The following is a 7,524-nucleotide window of genomic DNA, read 5'->3' as shown; positions in this document are numbered from 1 at the left end:
CTCCACCAGGTTGTTGTCTACACAACAGCACCATCAATGCTGCCTGTTGCGTCGTTCTGCATCTGTCTCACGCAGAGTGTTTCTTGAGGTTTGTCAGACTTGGCTCGACCGAAGAGTCCCTGCTTCGCTCCACTCCAGCAACAGCCCACACAACAATCCGTCCACTTCTCCAAGCACAGCCTGAGTCACCAAACTTTGCCGCCGTCAGAGCCGCCTGTGCTCCTCCACCGTCTGCTGACGATGTGGCTCGGGTGCCGACTGTGGACACAGCACTGTCTTCACGGAGATGTTGCAAGTTCTGATCAACACAGCTGACTGCTAATTGCCAGCCAAACCTGAACCAAGCTCTGCCGCAGTGGCGCTAGCGTTCATTATATGAGCTGCTATGTCTGTCCTCGTGGAAGGAATCGCTGGAGGCAACCACAGCGCCCGTGGCATTCAACACGACATACAGTAGGGCATTAAAATCACTTCCACATAGTTTTGGAGCTAATCAGGCAATTCAAAAGCACTCCATCTTCAGGCCACAAGTGGCCCATCGGGACCATCTGACCGCCGTGTCATCCTCAGATGAGGATGCGGATAGGAGGGGCATGTGGTCAGCACACCGCTCTCCCGGTCGTTACGGTGGTTTTCTTTGACCGGAGCCGCTACTATTCGGTCGAGTAGCTCCTCAGTTGGCATCACGATGCTGAGTGCACCCCGAAAAGTGGCAACAGCTCATGGCGGCCCGGATGGTCACCCATCGAAGTGCCGGCCACGCCCGACAGCGCTTAACTTCGGTGTTCTGACGGGAACCGACGTATCCACTGCGGCAAGGCCGTTGCCAGGCGATTCAAAGAATCTTAAAAATTATAGTTCATTATTGTCAGTTCTAAATAAAGGCAGCCTTTGACATAAACTGTGCTCTGTCCTGACATCTGAATATAAAACCGAATCAACTGTAAAAGACTGAGGGGATGCGGGAAACAGATATCTGTAGCACACAAGCAAATTTAACATACATTGAATGATTCTCTCTCTCTGGAGCAAGAAGCATGTATCTTGCGGAAAATTATGGTTGCTGTTGATTACACAGCCAAAGCAAATTATCTCAATGAAGCAACCACGCCAAAGTAGCTAACGATTATTCGTTTAAAATATAATTTTTGTTTTGTAAGCACCACTGCACCGCAGTTTCATTGCTACTATATTTCATTTTAAAGCAGGCAATTGCAGCCAGTAGAGCAGATTGCTAGTATTCAAAACTGTTTCTTTTCAGACCATCTCACTGTAACTAAAGTACTGGAAAGGCGTACTCTCTACGCCTTTTTGCAAAGCCCTTGCGTTTCTAAAACTTTGTAACGCGATGAACACGTCGACTAAAACCCGAGGTTACAAAGTTGACAGGCTTTATTTTGGGACTGGCTTGTCTTTGGATACCTCCAAGTAACCGCACATCTCACGAATTGCTGAATAATCTAAATACTATATGGAACTTAATGACTGTACAAACTTAATAGCACATACGAACAAATTTGCTAAGAAAGAGGAGCTGCAAGAAAAGGAAATAATTAAAAATAATAGTGTACCCTGTGGTTCAAGATTTCTCGTCGTGCACAGTTTTCGAGAGTAGAAATGTGGTGCAATGTCCCAGACGCTAACCCTGGGAGGAGCGGAAATGCCAGAGGAACCAGGCAGCGCTGTTGGCAGCTGAACGGAACGGAGAATACAGCAGGGCGGAACAAAGGGAGCAGGGGAGCAGGCATCAGAGAGATTCATTGGGTCAACGAAGGCAGCGAATAATGATAGAGTGATATAGAGATACCGATATAGCCTATTTAACAACTTGTGGAAGGGTTTCAGACGGCATAGGACAGGAATGACGATTAAATAAGATAATGCGATTCATGAGTTTCTCCCAGCCTATTTGATAATAAAAATAACCACTTGTGTACTGCCGGTCTACAGTGTCAAACGGGCACAATATTTCGGCGATCATACATGTCGCCATCATCAGGTGAACTGACGGACTGAGCTCCTGTGAATGGGTGTATCGTAAGACAACGTACACTGATCTGTATTTGCACGCAGACAGCTGCCACCACCCTTCACACAGGAATGGAGTACTTAAAACTCTAGTACACAGGGCGCGCACTATTTCTTACCCAGAGAGTCTACCCAAGGAATTGGAACATCTGAGATCTGTATTTCAAAAAAATGGGTACTCAGAGTTGCAGATTCAACGTGCTCTCCGCCCAACCTCTACAGCATAACCTGTGGAGATGGATGAAATCACGAGGGAGGAGGTAGGCACTGCGTTTATTCCATATACAGGCGCACTCTCGGGGAAAATCGCCCGCATTTTGAAGAAACACCGGGTCGGAACCATGTTTTGTCCTCCGAATAAAACTCGTGCACTGGTGAGGAGTGCCAAAGATTACCTCGGTTTGAGGAAGGCCGGCGTATACCAGATGCGGTGTCAATGTAGCATGTCGTGTATTGGTCAGACGATGCGTACCGTCGAGGATCGATGCCGTGAACATCAGAGGCACACTTGACTGATGTGTCCGAGCAAGTCGGCAGTCGCTGAACATTGTTTATCGGAAAATCACGCTATGGAGTATGAACACACGAGGATTCTGGTACAGACGTCGAGATACTGGGACAGCGTTGTTAGAGAGGCCATCGAAATTTGCACCAATGACGACCTCATAAACCGTGACTGTGGCTATAATCTTAGCAAGGCTTGGGAATCAGCCATTGGGTTAATCAAAAGTAAACCGAGCGAACGTATAGTTGTGACGACCACGGCGGACAGCGCCATCACACCGACGTCATCTCAGACGCCGTCGCGATCTGTTCCACCGCGCGACCGTGGCGCGGGGCGCGGGGCACGGACAGAGGAGGGAGCGCGCCGCGGGCGGAGAGTATTTAAATCGGCCGCCGCCGCAACCGAGCCCAGTTCCCTCTGAGCAGCCGTAGCGTACAGATCTCCGTGCCGGCACGTTCACAGGAACTCAGTCCGTCAGTTCACCTTATGATGGCGACATGTATGATCGCCGAAATATTGTGACCGTTGGACACTGTGGACCGGCAGTACACCCTTGGATATTTTGATTAAATAAGATAATAATTGAGCACGTTTTATTTTGACGAAGTCCTAAACGCAGTGAGGGAGGGGGTTGGGGTTGTTTGGGGGAAGAGACCAAACAGCGAGGTCACCTGTCTCATGGGTTTAGGGAAGGACGGGGAAGGAAGTCGGTTGTGCCTTTTCAAAGGAGCCATCCTGTATTTGCCTGGAGCGATTTAGGGAAATCACGGAAAACCTAAATCAGGATGGCCGGACGCGGGATTGAACCGCTGAACACCCGAATGCGATAAACGCAGTGAACAAATGCGGTAGAATCCTTGGTGAGATTTTATGACAATGATTAGTGCCAAAGCATGAAACTGAAAAATAATAAACGATTATTCAAAGGAAGCAACTGGTGGTCTCTTCTTATTTCGTTTAGTCACCAAAAAAATTACTTCAAGGGAAGCTCGAAACACTCAGCTTGTGTCTGGTCTCCTCCCCCAAACAACCCAACCCCAACCACATTTCAGCTTGGCTTACCATAATATTAAAGTCGACAGAGGTAAAACCATTAATTTTCTATTAAAAACAGTCTTGATCACTATTTCTTTACTAACGTGACCGGTTTCGACCACTTCTGTGGTCATCTTCAGACCATTGAGTAGGAACCTCTTTCTGCTGGAGACTCACTACAGTAGTGATTCTCCAGCAGAAAGACGTTCCTACTCAATGGTCTGAAGATGACCACAGTAGTGGTCGAAACCCGTCACCTTAATAAATAAATCGTGATCAATACTGTTTTTAATAGCAAATATTTGTAACTCATTGATCACTGCTACTCCCATAATGTATTCAACCATTAAGTTCGTGTGGCAGAGGATTTATCCCAAGAATTTTAGTTATCAGAAATAACAGTCTGCACGCAGCAGGTAATTTCGGTAAAATATTTGTAGTAGTCAAAGATCATCATAGAAAAAGGTTTAAGAATCGGTAACACAAATAATTATTTACAAAGAAACGTTAAAAACTTCTAGAGCAGTTGAATAACTGAGGATCCTATGTCACGTGTCTTCACACGCCAGGACAAGATAGAACTAACATTATATACGGCTCATACGCCAGAAATTTAACGGACGCAAACAGTGTAAACGGTTTTAACGAGAGGTTATGTCAAATGCTATTAGTAGCTTGAAACTGGCTGTACATCCTGAAATCCGAAGTAGAGGTAGAACGCAAAATAAGACTATATTTTAACCGAACTATGCAGGCAAGTAAGTGGCTGGAAGATGGAATGCCATGGCAAAGTTTTTTGACTTTTACAGGTGAAGTTTGTAAATGGGGCAAGGGCGTATCTACAGTTGTCAATACCGAACTTAAAGATGCCAGTCGCGTAACAAAGCAGAAAATGGTGGCACCATCATGGTTAAAGTTGTGATAACCCAAAGTAGACAAGAAATTATCAGTTTATAGAACTGCCACAGCCGTAAATCCAGGAGCTCGTGGTTTTGTTACTGTCACTTTCGAAGTTTGCAGAATACATTTACTTTCTCATTTATGGAAGTTGTTAATGTTTTTGATTAGCAACTCTACTCACACACAGAGAGACCGGATGTTACAGATTTCTTCAGAGCTCTTCTGTTTCCGTAACAAATTATCTATAGGTAACAGATGAATAGTAGGAGTTCTGCAGTTGTCGATCCGCTGATAACTGTGGTGGGATGACATCACAAGTAAGTGGACACAAACTATACCAAGCAAACAGCACATTACATTAACAGTGATTAAATTCAGTTAATTTAGTTCAGTTCTGCAATAGTAAGTGTCAAATATATTTGAATTGAGCTTTTCAGTAAACAACCCGTGATCTGATTTGATTCAAATTACTTTTCTCCTTTTGTTTTTACTTGCCTGATACGCCCGCCACGAATTACACTGCCGCGCTAACATTATCTCCTAGTAGCACGTGAATGCTATGTCGCTAATTATTTGTTGGATAAATTCACATCGCCGGCCGGTGTGGCCGTGCGGCTCTAGGCGCTTCAGTCTAGAAACGCGTGACCGCTACGGTCGCAGGTTCGAATCCTGCCTCGCGCATGGGTGTGTGTGATGTCCTTAGGTTAGTTAGGTTTAAGGAGTTCTAAGTTCTAGGGGACTGATGTGAATATATCAAATGGCTCTGAGCACTATGGGACTTAACATCTATGGTCATAGATGTTAAGTCCCATAGTGCTCAGAGCCATTTGATATATTCACATCAATGTATTCCCCTACAGTTTTTACCCTCTACAGCTCCCTATGGCATCACTGAGGTTGATCGCTATGTAGTAACATATGTCATGTGAGTGGTTTTGTTATGTTCCGTTCTTCACCGAATCTGCGGCTGTCTAGTTACTTGAATGGAAACTTTTGGTCGAGAGAAGTCGCTTTCCCAATATTTTAACACAATTATCTTCCACAGTTCCAGGTACAAAATAATTATTAGTTGAATTCTCAACTTTATAAAACAAAGTGATTACAAGTTACAGTTCATAATAATACTCTGTCTGCCTCTCGATGTCGATGTCAGCGTCTGGAATAAAATATTTTGGCTCTGAATAACAACGGCGATCGCCGACTCTGAAAATTCTTAAAACAGCCGTACACCGAGGGGAAGCCGACTAGGATGCAATGACGTACTCGCTCTGCAGCATGGGAATCAATGTCCAGAAATTAATCTCTCAAAACAGAGCATAAATGATCGGGATGCAGGCTCTACCGATATCATAGGATACAAAGTTCAAGGGAGAAATTAAAATAACCGAAGAATTAAACGTTTCCATTCATAAAATTATATTTCTTCGTAACTGATCTCCATATCTACAGATCAGGATACATAATCCTCTCGTATGAGATGAAATACTATCATAATTAATCACATTAAATTCGATATCCAAAATTGCACCTTATACAATGCCGCTAATTACAGTTCCTCTGCTATCCTATTCTCTACAACTCCTAAATCAGAAGTAGTCTGTACATACTACACGTAATGTTCCGCGAGATATCCAGAGGGTCTTTATATCACGAATCACATATAATCGATCTTTCAGAGTCATAATGAGTCTTTAATACATGTAAATCATTTGCGCGGTTACACTTAAATCTGTGTGCTACAAGAAAGAAAATAACAGGACAAGGGTGACACTACACGGGGAACCTGCTCATATCTTACATTTCTTACGTTATCGGTGCACGTAATTTTCAACATTTTTCTACGGCTCTCAAATCACTAAAGCACTACTTGCGTTTTGGTTAACTTGGAACGAGGGATGGCCCTTAAGGAACTGAACATCATTGGTAACGATTATACAAATAATCATTTATTAATAACATCACAATTTTCTTATTACCTTACAGTTGACTCAATTAAGAAAATGACTAAGCAAAATCTAAAAATTAGCATTAAACAATTAAGGAAGCAATTCTAAAACCCAACCAAATAGCAGGCTTTCCTTGTGCCCCCTTTTTCCCTCTGTTAAAAAGGTAATAATATTAACATTGAAAAATAAAGTTAAACAGAAATTTAGGAACCTCTAAAACTTCATAAGTTAATCATAAATTCTAAATGCTTTTAAAAATTTTGCAAGTTCAACAGATATTTTGTAGCCTTTTAAATATCACAAGTTAAACATAAATTTTGTAATATTCTGAAATATCAGTTGCCATAAAGAAATTATTTCATTAAAAATTTACAACAAATATGACAATTTGAATCACAACACAAAAATGAGACATAAATGTTACAAGTAAGGAAATGCTAGGGACTAGTGGTACGAGCCCAACGCCTTACAACATGGACAAGCAGGAAGAACTTGGAGCTCCCGCTTCTAAAACACACAGTAAAAATCCTTTAAAGCACATGCACTTTAATATAAGAAGCCAATGGAAATAAAGCAAAGGCAAAACACATCTTAATTACAAGGGTAAAGGGTTTCTTCAGCAGCCACCTAAGTTTAAAACACATGAGTTCATCTTAAGAGAAATAGCACAAGCCCATTAATTGGCCCCTTAATGTTTGCTTAACAGTAGGTCCAAAGAACCAAACGATATTTCCCCAAATGACATCAGTCTTTTAATCCACAACACACAAAAGAAGTATATCAAAACCATTATTGAAAACAGCTTCTTCGAGCAGTATGTCAATGGGATCCCGGTGAGAGGAAGCAGTTCAGCAATTACCAGATCGAAGTTAATCAGCAAGGACAACTTATAAATATTACTACCTTTTACTGTTTACAGGTTCGTCAAGGCCAAGAACGCAAAAGGGTAGGGCTCGTTTAATCGTCGGCAGTTCAAACGTATGGCGAACGATGGTACCCCTTAGGGAAATGGCAGCAAGGGACAGGGAAGGACACCAGGTGCACTCAGTGCGTATGCCTGGGGCCTCATTCCACATGTTGAAGAGACTATTCCGGCAGCCATTGATGGAA

General features: G+C 43.0%; 1 pseudogene; it reads right to left on the bottom strand.

The window, feature by feature from the left end:
• Positions 1 to 710: 710 nt before the first annotated feature.
• Positions 711 to 828, bottom strand: LOC126476014 (5S ribosomal RNA; annotated as a pseudogene).
• Between the last annotated feature and the right edge of the window lie 6,696 nt (positions 829 to 7,524).

This window comes from Schistocerca serialis, chromosome 4, assembly GCF_023864345.2.
Source record: "Schistocerca serialis cubense isolate TAMUIC-IGC-003099 chromosome 4, iqSchSeri2.2, whole genome shotgun sequence".
Classification (NCBI taxonomy): domain Eukaryota; kingdom Metazoa; phylum Arthropoda; class Insecta; order Orthoptera; family Acrididae; genus Schistocerca; species Schistocerca serialis.
Note: the sequence above shows the minus strand (reverse complement) of the source record. Positions and strands in the feature narration are given on the sequence as shown.